The following is a 14,893-nucleotide window of genomic DNA, read 5'->3' on the forward strand; positions in this document are numbered from 1 at the left end:
CAACGCTCATCTCTAGTGCTAAAAGGTTCCATCGGAAAGATAATTCAAGTAGAGTTGGTGCAAATCAAAGTTCATATCCCAGTCCATCAGCCACGGCAGTGGTCTGTGTTCGCTGGAAAAAAGGAGGATTTGCACCACATACCTGATGGCACCCTCTGAGCTTTGTTTGATTGGTGGTGTGATGCACAAGTGACATCTCACCCGGCTGACTAATCAAAAGAAGATCTACAGATGCTGTTAAGCTGGTTCTGCAAATACAACCCATAGATTACAGACCATTTCTGTGGGGGATAGACTTGGGAATGTGGAAATTGATCTACTCAGATAATTTGTCAAAATGTTACATGAAGTTAAATGTAGTTGGCAGGATTTGAACTTACACGCGAAAACCCCAATGGATTTCTAGTCCATCGCCTTAACCACTCGGCCACAACTACTCAGACACTGTTAGATTCTTATGAGTTTCACACCTTTTCTTATAGCAGCATGATCAATATCAGTGATAATCCTTCTGGAAGACATTTCAGAAAATGGAAGATTTCAATTGGAAACAAATTCCAGGCCTCACTGAAATGTAAAAATCTGATTTAAAGGTATCATCAATTGGAACCTTTTACAGTTCAAGGTTTATTAAAATTCATAAGGCGATTTAGAGTGACTTTGTTCCAAACACCTCCTGAAACAGGCTTTGAAAATGCTCAATAGTTTGAACAGATTCATTTCCATGCAAAAAGACTTGCTGTTCATATGATCAGGTATTGAGCGTCTTTTAACCTCATTAAGTTTTCCAAAACGCCAAGCGGTTAACAGAAGTGAGCATATCATTTTTCAGGTATATTTTGCTTGCTTTATACTTGCTATACAAGTCAATGAGTAGGTTAGAAAGACCCCTGGAAGGTTCCTGAGTGACGTTCACAGAATTTTGCGAGCAAAAAAGAAACTTAAACAAACTCATTTGCTGCCCAAAACAATACTTAGAAAAACATCACCAAACTATGTTTACAAAAATGCTGGAAAACACTAAAAAGGGTGATTCAGGAAAAGAAGCGCTGTCGTTTCTTGAGGCCGTTTCGGCTTGAAATCCTGGTCAGTTTCAACCACCTGGGAAAAGTGTCATGCGAACATTGGCACAAGTCGTAGAGTACGATTGCTTGGTGTGACATAGATGATATGAGTTTTGCTTCATGAAGTCAAGTTTAACTTTTGACTTAAACTTTCTTGATAGATCTTTTTGCCATGTGGATTTTAACTTTCTCTTTTTATGTTAAACCATGTGCATTGGCAAATTGAGTGTGAGCAGAAAAGATAATACTGATATGCACAAAGAATTACTCAAGTTCCACTGAGATTTGAACTCAGATCGCTGGATTCAGAGTCCAGAGTGCTAACCATTACACCATGTAACCACATGACCAATGAAGCTGGCTGGATTTTCTTTTGAAAACAGTAAAAGAGCATGTGTAAATAGTGGAAATGTGAGAAATTCACTCTGAATCCTGTGATCTGAGTTCTAATTAGTGTTGAGCGAGCACTAAAATGCTCAGGTGCTCGAAGCTCGGGCCAAGCTCACTGTGATACTCGGGTGCTCGACCCGAGCAGCGAGCCCAATGTTAGTCTATGGGAGACCCGAACATTTTTGCGACGGCTCCCCCGGCAGTCTGTAGAAAGCCTAAATAGTGCCCAAAACGATAGTGACAGGGCTCAAATGACATGGGGAGAGCATAGGGATCGCCCCTGGAAGCATTTCTGACACCCAGGTCACTGCTGTCAACAACGTGGTCAGAGGTATTAAGCCACTTTTACAGGCTCACAATAAAACGTTCAAAAATGAAAGTGAAAGTGCTTTCCTGTGAAATATGTTAACCCCTTAACGACCATGGGTCTTTCTGTTTTTGTGTTTTCCTTTTTTGCTCCCCTTCTTCCCAGAGCCAAAACTTTTTTAATTTTCGTTCAATATGGCCATGTGAGGGCTTATTTTTTGCGGGACGAGTTGTAATTTTAAACACCATCACTGGTTTTACCATATTGTGTGCTGCAAAATGGGAAAAAAATTCCAAGTGCAGTGAAACTGCAAAAAAAATGCAATTCCACAGTTGTTTTTTGGGTCCTTTTTTTACCACGTTCACAGATTGCTAAAACTGACCTGCCATCATTATTTTCCATGTTGTTTCGAGTTCAAAGACACCAAACATGTATAGGTTCTTTTTTATTTAAGTGGTGAAAAAAAAATCCAAAGCTTGCTAAAAAAAACAAAAAAAATGACGCCATTTTCCGAGACCCTTAGCTTCTCCATTTTTCGGGATCTGGGGCCAGGTGAGGGCTTATTTTTTGCGTGCTGGGCTGACGTTTTTATTGATACCATTTTGGGGTAGATCCGATCTTTTGATCGCCCGTTATTGCATTTTATTGCCAAGTTGTAGTGACCAAAAAAACTTAATTCTGGCGTTTAAAATTTTTTTCTCGTTACGCGGTTTACTGATTGTATTAATTCTTCTTTTATTTTGATAGATCGGGCGATTCTGAACGCGGCGATACCAAATATGTGTATGTGTTTTTTTTTTTTATATATATATATTTTATTTTGAATGGGGCGAAAGGGGGGTGACTTAAACTTTTATATATTTTTTATTTTTTTTATTTTTTTAAAAACTTTTTTTTTTTAAACTTTCTGCTTGCTTCTATAGTCTCCAGAGGAGACTAGAAGCAGCAGTTGTCTGATTGCTTCTACTGCATACAAGCGATGAGCAGATCGCTTGTATGCAGGAGAAATGCTCACTTGCTGTGAGTGCTGACCACTAGGTGGCGCTCGTAGCAATTGAGACATGACAACCACAGGCGTCTGCTGCAGACCCTGAGTTGTCATACCCACCCATTGGTGACCCGCGATCACGTGACGGGGTCACTGATGGGCGGGGCTTAGGACTCCCGGAAGCGCGAGTTAAATGCCACTGTCAGAGATTTACCATGTTAACAGCCGCGGGTGGATTGCGATTCGAATAATCAGCTGACATGTGCTTGCTTCAGTGTGGGCTCACCGCCGGAGCCCCCGCTGAACCGGCCTTCCCGACCTGGTGCGTACTATTACTGACCCGGTCGGAAAGGGGTTAAGGAACATCCTTTCCAGGGTAAAGACTTGTGTATAAGGTAAAATAAATAACCAAAAACAAAAATACTCCTCCACACCTTGGGCTATGTTCACAAGTAGCATTTTTCATGCGTTTTTGCACTTTTGTATTGCTTTCAACCGTGACAAATGCGTTCACCGGGAAATGTCATTTTAACATTTGACACATGCATACAGTGCTGAAAAGACAAGGGATCAGCATGGCGAAGACCCCTGGAAGCATCTCTGACCCCCAGGTCACTGTCTAAAAGTGTGCCCATCAGAAGTGATCCTTGCCGCATCAGAAGATGCAGACTTGCAACTATTCCCGTGCAAGTCCTTGTCCCAGGGCAGTGTTCAATTGTACCTCCCCCATTCCTTGCAATGCAAGCGAAAATATGCAGCCAACCACCCACCCACCCACAGGCTGCAATACCATACTGCTAGCTTTCACTTGAAATGGGGCCTTTTAGTTTGGAGGAGGCCGAAGCTGGCCACTACCTCATGGCCGCTTCGGCAGCGAGGTATCCATACTCTGTCCCCAGCCGCCCGGCGGCCGGGTGTCCACACTCGGTCCAAAGCCGCCAGGTGGCGGCCAGGTGTCCAAACTCGGTCCCCAGCCGCCCTGATTTCTCCTGTCACCTTCCCCCACACTTTTCTTAGCCTGGCCTGCTTTTGGGCAGCATTGGACGAGCCCACCAGAGAACCAGACTCCTCCAGTGGGCCCTGGCTTCTCCATCAGGGGAGTTGAGAGTGCCTAGGTGAGGAGCATGATGATGATGATAGAAGTTAGCATCTGCTTTGTTTTCTTGGAATGCAAGCGCATGTATGTAATAGCGGCTAGGCCTGAGGTGGTCCGCGTTTTGGAGCATATCCTACCTCCTCCGAGGATTGCTGGATGTTTTCCTGCTACTATCCCAGTTCTATGACTCCCGTTAAAACAAGGCTTCAGGTGATAAATGATGGATGAGGTGGTGGCAAAGGAGAAAGAGCAGGAGGAACAGGAACCATTCACATCAATATCAGGCCAGTCAACCAGATATGTCTTGCAGGATATATTTCTGTAACAAAAGGAGCTGTTCGGCTACACAGTTATAGGGCATACAGTGAGTGCAATGCCTACCAAAAATTTCGAGCCACTCCAATGCCCCTTGGAAATGACATGGAGGTCAGAGGGCGTTAAATAAACCTTTTTTTCGATTTATAGCAACTGGGTCTCCCGTGCACTGTTGGCCTAAGCAGTGAATGGAAGGCTTTCCAAAAATTATGAGGAACTGCAATGCCCCTTACAAGAGCCATGTGTGGCACCCCAGGGGTCTGGTCACCACAGTAATAGAGATATTACGTCGGAGAGCAAGTGGGAGGTTTCCTGGTCAGGATCCCTTAAACATGCAAGATCCTCCTGCCCCAGTCCTGGGAGGGGAGAATTCTGCCCTTATAAACTGGATCTGGGGCGGGGTTGAGTGAGTCAGAGAACAGTCAGAGTCAGAGTGAGAGCAAGGGAAAGTAACAGCAAGGAGCTCTGTAGGAGCTAGGAGCTAAAGACCAGGGGCTGGAAGCTGAGCAGAGCTCGCCCTGGCAGAAGACAATAGGAACCGGACACAGGAGTCCGAAGCTGTGAGGACTTATATATCCAGCAGCAGAAACCAGCCGGCAGGGGATTTCAGGTCCTCTGGCCAAAGAAGCCCGGAGGCTCAGTCACAAGCAAGGGACCAACACCGCCGTCGTGGAGTGGTGGCTAACAGAAGGCCCCAAGTCACCAGCCATACGGGTGAGCACTACACGGTACACTCAGGGACGTGGGCTACTTCTACCCGCTTACAGCAAGGTAGCCAGGAAGAGTGCAGACAGACGGGGAGGCCTACAACTCCACCTGGCCTGGGGAACTCCTGCTTGCTCACAGACTGACCAGGCCTCTTATGCTAGCCAGTACTCCCGGGAGGGTCTACCTTATATTCATCAGTAAAGACCCTGAACTGCACTGCAAAGACTCTGAGTCGTTCCTGCTGCGCTCATGCACCATCATCCCCATCATCCACACTCACTGCCCTGAGGCTATACTCCTCCCGAGGGGAGTTATCCCATTCTATGCTGCACACACAACACCAGCCTCAGCGGTCTGCCTCGCAGCGGTGGTACTCCCTGACCGCAATCCTTGGGAGGCGCAGTCGGACAATTAACCTCAAAACCTAAGAAAGACTGCCACTGGTTTGACCAGCCTGAGCCACGGGACCGGGTCAACGCCACGGAGACTACAGACCCCAGAGACCCGGCACCGGGTATCCCACACACGTGTACACACGGCCCAGGGGGCGCGTCACATGCAGTACAGCATATTACAAACATAAGTCCCATTATTGGGGAGTGGGAGTCCCATAGTATTTGCTTATGCCTTGCTAGCAAAAGCTGCCAAAAATTAGGACGGAGCAACTTGCAATGCCCCTTACAAGAGCCATGCAGTACAGCATATTACAAACATAAGTCCCATTATTGGGGAGTGGGTCTTCCATAGTATTTGCTTATGCTTTCCCAGCAAAAGCTGCCAAAAATTAGGATGGAGCAACTTGCAATCCCCCTTACAAGAGCCATGCAGTACAGCATATTACAAACATAAGTCCCATTATTGGGGAGTGGGTGTCCCACAGTATTTGCTTATGCCTTGCAAGCAAAAGCTGCCAAAAATTAGGACGGAGCAACTTGCAATGCCCCTTACAAGAGCCATGCAGTACAGCATATTACAAACATAAGTCCCATTATTGGGGAGTGGGTGTCCCATGGTATTTGCTTATGCTTTCCCAGCAAAAGCTGCCAAAAATTAGGACGGAGGAACTTGCAATGCTGGCACCCTGGTGGTATAGTGGTGGTGGACGCTGAGGATAAGGAGAAGAAGATTAAACAGCCGAAACGAGGAAGCGTATACCCATGTGTGGGAGTGAAGCGGTGCATGTGAATACACCTCCCGAAATAACACAGTGGATTTGACTTTATGTTACTCTGCTGTCATTTGGTGGTGATGAGAAGTCTGGCCCAATCCAGCCCTTATTCATTTTGATAAGGGTCAGCTTGTCAGCATTGTCAGTTGACAGGCGAATGCGCTTATCAATTATAATTCCCCCAGCGGCACTAAAAACACGCTCCGATAACACGCTAGCGGCAGGGCAGGCCAGGACCTCCAAGGTGTACAGAGCGAGTTCATTCCAAGTGTCCAGCTTGGATATCCAATAATTAAAAGGCACAGAGGAATCACGGAGGACGCTGGTACGATCGGCAAGGTGCTCCCTCACCATCTTTTGAAACTTTCCACTTCTTGTGAGAGTACCCCGCGCCTCAGGGCCAATAAGCTGGGCGGGTGTCAGAAAACTGTCCCAGAACGTTGACAGTGTTCCCCTGCCTCTGCTGGATTGGAGTTGCATCTTTCTCGCCTGTACGCCTTGGTTGGGCAACGAACTGTGACCTCTGCCACTAGCGTGTTCAGATAGGAATTTTTTTAAGAGTTCTGCAGCAAGGGCCTTCTGGTATTGCCCCATTTTTGCAGACCTCTCCACCTCAGGAATAAGAGAGTGAAAGTTCTCCTTGTAGCGGGGGTCTACAAGTGTCACCAACCAGTAATGACTGTCACCCAACATTTTGACAACGCGAGGGTCACGGTTAAGGCAGCGTAACATAAAGTCAGCCATGCGTGCCAGACTGGTAATGGGCAAGATTTCCATGTCCTCACCAAGATGACGACTGACCATGCTCTCCTCCTCCTCCTCTTCCTCCTCCCCCCTGTCCTCAGGCCACCCACGCTGAACCGACGGTATGACACTTGTACAGGTACTACCGTCTGCAACGCATGATAGCAGCTCCTGTTCTTCCTCCTCCTCCTCCTCCTCCTCTCCCTCATTGTCCCCCAATGCATGTTGGGATGAGATGAGGCTGGGCTGTGTGTAATCGCCCGCTATAGCTTCTTGATCCATCTCATCATACTCTGGCTGCAATGCCTCCTCTTTAATTCTCTGCAGAGAGCATTGCAAAAGACAGACAAGTGGGATGCTGACACTAATGATGGCGTCATCGCCACTCACCATCTTGGTGGCCTCCTCAAAGTTTGTCAGGATGGTACATATGTCAGATATCCAGGTCCACTCCTGAGGTCTTATGTGTGGAGTCTGACCTGAATATCGACGGCCTTGTTGCAGCTGGTACTCCACAACTGCTCTCTTCTGCTCACAAATCCTTTGCAACATGTGGAGGGTAGAGTTCCAACGTGTGGGGACATCACACACCAGCCGGTGTGCCGGAAGCTGCAAACGCTGCTGCAACACAGCAAGGGCGGCGGAAGCTGTAGCCAACTTGCGAAAATGAGCTGACAGGCGGCGTACTTTCACGAGCAGATCTGGCAACTCGGGTATGATTTAAGAAAACGCTGAACCACGAGGTTAAGCACATGAGCCAGGCATGCTACGTGTGTGATCTCACCTCGCCTCAGAGCCGCCACCAGGTTACGGCCATTGTCACACACGACCATGCCGGGATGTAGGTTCAGCGGTCTCAGCCAAAGATCTGCCTGCCCTTTCACAGCTGTCCACAACTCACAAGCAGTGTGAGGTTTATCACCTAAGCTTATGAGTTTCAGCACAGCATGTTGCCGCTTGGCGAAGGCAGTACTGCAATGCTTCCAGCTTGTAACTGACGTGGTGATATCTGAGATGGAGGCTGAAAACGAGGAGGAGGAGGAGAAGGAGGATGCGCAGGAGCTGTACACTGTGGGGGCAACTGTGACTGACATAGGGCCCGCAATCCTCGGTGTGGGGAGGATGTGTTCCGTCCCAAGGTCCGACTTGGTCCCGGCTTCCACTATGGTTACCCCGTGTGCCGTCAGAGAGATGTACCGTCCCTGGCCACAAGCACTTGTCCACGTGTCCGTTGTCAGGTGGACTCTCCCAGTAACTGCGTTGTTGAGGGCACGGCACATGCTTTGGGACACGTGCTTGTGTAGTGCGGGGATGGCACACCTGGCAAAATAGTGTCGGCTGGGGACCGAGTACCGAGGGACGGCCACCGCCATAAGATTGCGGAAGGATTCCGTCTCCACCAGCCTAAAAGGCAGCATTTCCAATGCAAGCAGTCGTGAAATGTGCGAATCTAGGACTGTGGCCTGTGGGGCGTTAGCTGCGAATTTCCGCTTTCGTTCAAAGGTCTGGGATATGGACAATTGAACGCTGCAGTGGGACGTGGACGTGGACGTTGATGCTGTTTCTTGATAAACTGCCATAACAAGTGAAGACTGAGAGGAGGGGGCATTTTTACATGCAGTATGGACAGGGGATTGCCTTGCACACACAACAGGGGGTTCTATTGCACGCACAACAGTGGAAGAAGCAGTGGTGACACCCGCTGACGCTGGTCGTGGACCCTGGGTTTCGCCCCTCAAAGTCGGGTGCTTTGCTGCCATGTGCCTGATCATGCTGGTGGTGGTCAGGCTGGTAGTTTTGTCACCCCTTCTGATGCTGGCATGGCAGGTGGAACATATGGCCGTTTTGGGGTTATCAGCAGAGTCTTTAAAAAAATCCCAGACTCTGGAAGACCTACCGCTTGTACTGGCAACGTCCTTCGTGTTGGTGTTACGGGGAACGGTTGCCTGCCTTCTGTCTGCGGTCACCACACTGCTTCTTCCTGCCTGTTGGGGTACTCTGCCTCCCTCCCCCTGTGTGCTGCTGGCCTCACTCTGCATGTCCTCCTTCCACGTTGGGTCAGTTACTAGATCATCCACCACCTCCTCCTCTTCCACTTGCGCACCACGATCCTCCTCCTCACTTCCTGGCAATTGTGTCTCGTCATCGTCCACCTCTTGTGACAGATTGCCAACGTCGACTTCCTGTGGCCGTGGCTGTTCAAATATTTGGGCATCGCAACATGGGATCTCCTCTTCGACCACTTGAAGCATATCAGGCGAGGGGCCCAAATATGGAAATGGACCAGTGAACAGCTCTTCAGAGTGTCCAAGTGTGGGATCACTTGCTGTCTGACGACACTCGGCATGCTGGGAGGAAGGAGCATCAGGGTGAGGAGGAGTATGCGGTCGAGACTCACGGCTACTAAGAGTTGACCGTGTGGAAGACAGACCGGCGGTAGTGGTGCCCAGGTAACTGGAAGTATTGTCTGTTATCCAATTAATAACCTATTCACACTGATCAGTTCTCAATACTGGTGTTGTTCTGTGCTTCCCTAGTAATTCGGTCAAGAAGTGGGAGCGAGAAGATGTGGCTGTTGGTTGTGGCATATTTTCACCTTGGCCACGGCCCCATCTTCTGCACGAACAATCACCAGAACGTCCACTTCCACGTCCCTTGCCACGTGCCTTGCCCATTGTAAATGAAGTAAAATAGCTTACACTTGCACTATCAATGGAAAAAGGGTAATAAAGAGTAGATTAGAACCGTGGAAGAGGAAAACCACAGTTATTGTTTACTGGGGTATACCACGCTTTTTTAAATAGAGATATTTGCGGCTGAACAGTGAGCAACACACTCAAACTGTTTTTTTTAGATACAAATGGCCCAAAAGTGGATAATACAGAGGTTTGTACCGTGGAACTGCAAAACCACAATTGTATTTCTCGGGCCTACACCAGACTATTTTCAACAGATATATTTGTGTCTGAAAAATCAGGGAGACACTATTATTATTTTTATACAGCAAAAAATGCCAAAAACAGGATAATAGAGATGTTTTACCGTGGAACATCAAAACCACAGTAATAATTTACTGGTGTATACCAGACTTTTTTAAATATATATATTTGCGGCTGAACAGTGAGCGACACACTCAAACTGTTTTTTTTAGATACAAATGGCCCATAGAACTGCAAAACCACACTTCTATTTCTCGGGCCTACACCAGACTATTTTCAACAGATATATTTGTGTCTGAAAAATCAGAGGCACACTTTTTATTTTGGGGGGGGGGACACCTAAAGGTTAATAAGATGGGTATTTGTACATTGTGTAGGAGGAAAAAAAAAAGAGGATTTAGATAAAAAAAAAAGGATTTTTCCTGGCCCCCGGAGCTAAGTCCAGCAATTTCAGCAACAGGAGCAGCACACAGGATTGTAATGTAGCGTTTGCTGGTATAACCACTGCGTCTCCTATACAGCCTGCCTGCCTGCCTGCCTGATATACCTAGGATGGATATTAGTCCTGGGAAGGACTGTTTGTTTGATCTGGCAGCCTTTACAGAACCTACACTAACTATTTTGCAGCATATATCTCTCCCTAAATCAGCAGCGCTGTCCCTACACTGTCTGATCCGGAGCGACTGTGTCCAAGATGGCGGCACCCGGTTTTAAATACTCGAGGTGACGCTGTGCGGCCAGTCAATCACTGTAATGCCCACAAACAACATGGCTGCGGCATTACAGTGACTGGCTGGCAATCCCTGCATGTTCATTGGCTCTGTAAAGAGCGCCAAACATGCAAGGTGGAGACCCGAGCTCCCGCCCGAGAAACCCGGAAATGCTCGGTGCTCACCGAACATCCTGAGTAGCGTGATGCTCAGGCGAGTACCGAGCAGTGTCGAGCATGTTTGCTCAACACTAGTTCTAATCTCAGTGGAACCTGGGAAATCATGCATTATGATGAAAACTGGTTCTAAAGCTGTCCCGCAAATGTATATCTAACACGCATTGGTAAATTAATATCTCCTCCCTTTTTATTCCACAAGTGTGCGTAAAGTTCCATGATATCACAACAAGGACAGTTTTAAAATGTTGATGAAATCTGGCTAATAATTAGCGTGCTGGATCTATCAGCTGGAAAAAGGGTGAGAAAAAAAGAAATTGCAAAACTTCTGCTCATCCAGAAGTCACTAAAGATTTTTCATGGTGTGCTAAAAGGTTCCATGGGAAAGATAATTCAAGTAGAGTTGGTGCAAATCAAAGTTCATATCCCAGTCCATCAGCCACGGAAGTGGTCTGTGTTCGCTGGAAAAAAGGAGGATTTGCACCACATACCTGATGGCACCCTCTGAGCTTTGTTTGATTGGTGGTGTGATGCACAATTGACATCTCACCCGGCTGACTAATCAAAAGAAGATCTACAGATGCTGTTAAGCTAGTTCTACAAATACAATCCATAGATTACAGACCATTTCTGTTGGGGATAGACTTGGGAATGTAGAAATTGATCTACTCAGATAATTAGTCAAAATGTTACATGAAGTTAAACGTAGTTGGCAGGATTTGAACCTACGCGGGAAGACCCCAATGGATTTCTAGTCCATCGCCTTAACCACTCGGCCACAACTACTCAGACACTGTTTCAATCTTATGAGTTTCACACCTTTTCTTATAGCACCATGATCAATATCAGTGATTATCCTTCTGGAAGACATTTCAGAAAATGGAAGATTTCAATTGGAAACAAAATTCCAGGCCTCACTGAAATGTAAAAATCTGATTTAAAGGTATCATCAATTGGAACCTTTTACAGTTCAAGGTTTATTAAAATTCATAAGGTGGATTTAGAGTGACTTTGTTCCAAACACCTCCTGAAAAAGGCTTTGAAAATGCTCAATAGTTTGAACAGATTCATTTCCATGCAAAAAGACTTGCTGTTCATATGATCAGGTATTGAGCGTCTTTTAACCTCATTAAGTTTCCCAAAACGCCAAGCGGTTAACAGAAGTGAGCATATCATTTTTCAGGTATATTTTGCTTGCTTTATACTTGATATACAAGTCAATGAGTAGGTTAGAAAGACCCCTGGAAGGTTCCTGAGTGACGTTCACAGCATTTTGCGAGCAAAAAAGAAACTTAAACAAACTCATTTGATGCCCAAAACGATACTTAGAAAAACATCACCAAACTATGTTTACAAAAATGCTGGAAAACACTAAAAAGGGTGATTCAGGAAAAGAATCGCTGTCGTTTCTTGAGGCCGTTTCGGCTTGAAATCCTGGTCAGTTTCAACCACCTGGAAAAAGTGTCATGCGAACATTGGCACAAGTCATAGAGTACGATTGCTTGGTGTGACATAGATGATATGAGTTTTGCTTCATGAAGTCAAGTTTAACTTTTGAGTTAAACTTTCTTGATATATAGATCTTTTGCCATGTGGATTTTAACTTTCTCTTTTTATGTTAAACCATGTGCATTGGCAAATTGAGTGTGAGCAGAAAAGATAAAACCGCTATGCACAAAGAATTTCTCAGGTTCCACTGAGATTTGAACTCAGATAGCTGGATTCAGAGTCCTGAGTGCTAACCATTACACCATGGAACCATATGACCAATGAAGCTGGCTGGATTTTCTTTTGAAAACAGTAAAAGAGCATGTGTAAATAGTGGAAATGTGAGAAATTCACTCTTAATCCAGTGATCTGAGTTCTAATCTCAGTGGAACCTGGGAATTCATGCATTATGATGAAAACTGGTTCTAAAGCTGTCCCACAAATGTATATCTAACACACATTGGTAAATTAATATCTCCTCCCTTTTTATTCCACAAGTGTGCTTAAAGTTCCATGATATCACAACAAGGACAGTTTTAAAATGTTGATGAAATCTGGCTAATAATTAGCGTGCTGGATCTATCAGCTGGAAAAAGGGTGAGAAAAAAAGAAATTGCAAAACTTCTGCTCATCCAGAAGTCACTAAAGATTTTTCATGGTGTGCTAAAAGGTTCCATCGGAAAGATAATTCAAGTAGAGTTGGTGCAAATCAAAGTTCATATCCCAGTCCATCAGCCACGGCAGTCGTCTGTGTTCCCTGAAAAAAGGAGGATTTGCACCACATACCTGATGGCACCCTCTGAGCTTTGTTTGATTGGTGGTGTGATGCACAATTGACATCTCACCCGGCTGACTAATCAAAAGAAGATTTACAGATGCTGTTAAGCTAGTTCTACAAATACAATCCATAGATTACAGACCATTTCTGTGGGGGATAGACTTGGGAATGTGGAAATTGATCTACTCAGATAATTAGTCAAAGTGTTACATGAAGTTAAATGTAGTTGCCAGGATTTGAACCTACAAGGGAATACCCCAATGGATTTCTAGTCCATTGCCTTAACCACTCGGCCACAACTACTCAGACACTGTTTCATTCTTAAGAGTTTCACACCTTTTCTTATAGCACCATGATCAATATCAGTGATTATCCTTCTGGAAGACATTTCAGAAAATGGAAGATTTCAATTGGAAACAAAATTCCAGGCCTCACTGAAATGTAAAAATCTGATTTAAAGGTATCATCAATTGGAACCTTTTACAGTTCAAGGTTTATTAAAATTCATAAGGCGGATTTAGAGTGACTTTGTTCCAAACACCTCCTGAAAAAGGCTTTGAAAATGCTCAATAGTTTGAACAGATTCATTTCCATGCAAAAAGACTTGCTGTTCATATGATCAGGTATTGAGCGTCTTTTAACCTCATTAAGTTTCCCAAAATGCCAAGCGGTTAACAGAAGTGAGCATATCATTTTCAGGTATATTTTGCTTGCTTTATACTTGCTATACAAGTCAATGAGTAGGTTAGAAAGACCCCTGGAAGGTTCCTGAGTGATGTTCACAGCTTTTTGCGAGCAAAAAAGAAACTTAAACAAACTCATTTGATGCCCAAAACAATACTTAGAAAAACGTCACCAAACTATGTTTACAAAAATGCTGGAAAACACTAAAAAGGGTGATTCAGGAAAAAAATCGCTGTCGTTTCTTGAGGCCGTTTCGGCTTGAAATCCTGGTCAGTTTCAACCACCTGGAAAAAGTGTCATGCGAACATTGGCACAAGTCACAGAGTACGATTGCTTGGTGTGACATACAGTCATGGCCAAAAGTATTGAGAATGAGACAAATAGTAATTTTTCCAAAGTTTGCTGCTTCATTTTGTGTAATGGCAATTTGCATATACTCCTGAATGTCAAAGAGTGATCAGCTTAACAGTACTTACTGTACTTGCAAAGTCAATATTTGCCCAGAAAATGAACTTTAACCCCCAAAACACATTTCAACATCATTGCAGTCCTGCCTTAAAAGGAGCAGCTAACATCGTTTTAGTGATTGATCCATTAACACAGGTGTGGGTGTTGATGAGGACAGGGCTGGCGATCAATCAGTCATGATTAAGTAAGAATGACATCACTGGACACTTTAAAAGGAGGCTGTTTCTTGGTATCATTGTTTCTCTTCAGTTAACCATGGTTATCTCTAAAGAAACACGTGCAGCCATCATTGCACTGCACAAAAATGGCCTAACAGGGAAGAGTATCGCAGCTACAAAGATTGCGCCTCAGTCAACAATCTATCGCATCATCAAGAACTTCAAGGAGAGAGCTTCCATTGTTGTCAAAAAGGCTCCAGGCGCCCAAGAAAGACCAGCAAGCGCCAGGACCGTATCTTAAAACTGTTTCAGCTGCGGGATCGGACTACCAGCAGTGCCGAGCTTGCTCAGGAATGGCAGCAGGCTGGTGTGAGTGCTTCTGCACGCACTGTGAGGCGGAGACTCTTTGAGCAAGGGCTGGTTTCAAGGAGGGCAGCAAAGAAGCCACTTCTCTCCAGAAAAAACATCAGGGACCAACTGATATTCTGCAAAAGGTACAGGGAGTGGACTGCTGAGGACTGGGGCAAAGTCATTTTCTCTGATGAATCCCCTTTTCGATTGTTTGGGACATCTGGAAAACAGCTTATTCGGAGAAGAAGAGGTGAGCGCTACCACCAGTCTTGTCTCATGCCAACTGTAAAGCATCCTGAAACCATACATGTGTGGGGTTGCTTCTCAGCCAAGGGAATTGGCTCTCTCACAGCCTTGCCTA

At 45.5% G+C, this 14,893-nt stretch overlaps 5 non-coding genes across 5 annotated transcripts; all 5 read right to left on the reverse strand.

Moving 5' to 3' along the window:
- Nucleotides 1-355: 355 nt before the first annotated feature.
- Nucleotides 356-437, reverse strand: TRNAS-AGA (transfer RNA serine (anticodon AGA)). The gene has a single exon. It is a non-coding gene; the product is annotated as a tRNA-Ser (tRNA).
- An 897-nt stretch (nucleotides 438-1,334) lies between these two features.
- Nucleotides 1,335-1,406, reverse strand: TRNAQ-CUG (transfer RNA glutamine (anticodon CUG)). Its single transcript has one exon. It is a non-coding gene; the product is annotated as a tRNA-Gln (tRNA).
- A 9,903-nt stretch (nucleotides 1,407-11,309) lies between these two features.
- On the reverse strand, nucleotides 11,310-11,391 carry TRNAS-AGA (transfer RNA serine (anticodon AGA)). Its single transcript has one exon. It is a non-coding gene; the product is annotated as a tRNA-Ser (tRNA).
- A 902-nt stretch (nucleotides 11,392-12,293) lies between these two features.
- Nucleotides 12,294-12,365, reverse strand: TRNAQ-CUG (transfer RNA glutamine (anticodon CUG)). The gene has a single exon. It is a non-coding gene; the product is annotated as a tRNA-Gln (tRNA).
- Nucleotides 12,366-13,092: 727 nt separating this feature from the next.
- On the reverse strand, nucleotides 13,093-13,174 carry TRNAS-AGA (transfer RNA serine (anticodon AGA)). Its single transcript has one exon. It is a non-coding gene; the product is annotated as a tRNA-Ser (tRNA).
- Between the last annotated feature and the right edge of the window lie 1,719 nt (nucleotides 13,175-14,893).

The sequence above is a fragment of the Phyllobates terribilis genome, unplaced genomic scaffold, assembly GCF_046119375.1.
Source record: "Phyllobates terribilis strain yellow unplaced genomic scaffold, ASM4611937v1 Scaffold_13__5_contigs__length_258822181, whole genome shotgun sequence".
NCBI classification, from domain to species: Eukaryota; Metazoa; Chordata; class Amphibia; order Anura; family Dendrobatidae; genus Phyllobates; species Phyllobates terribilis.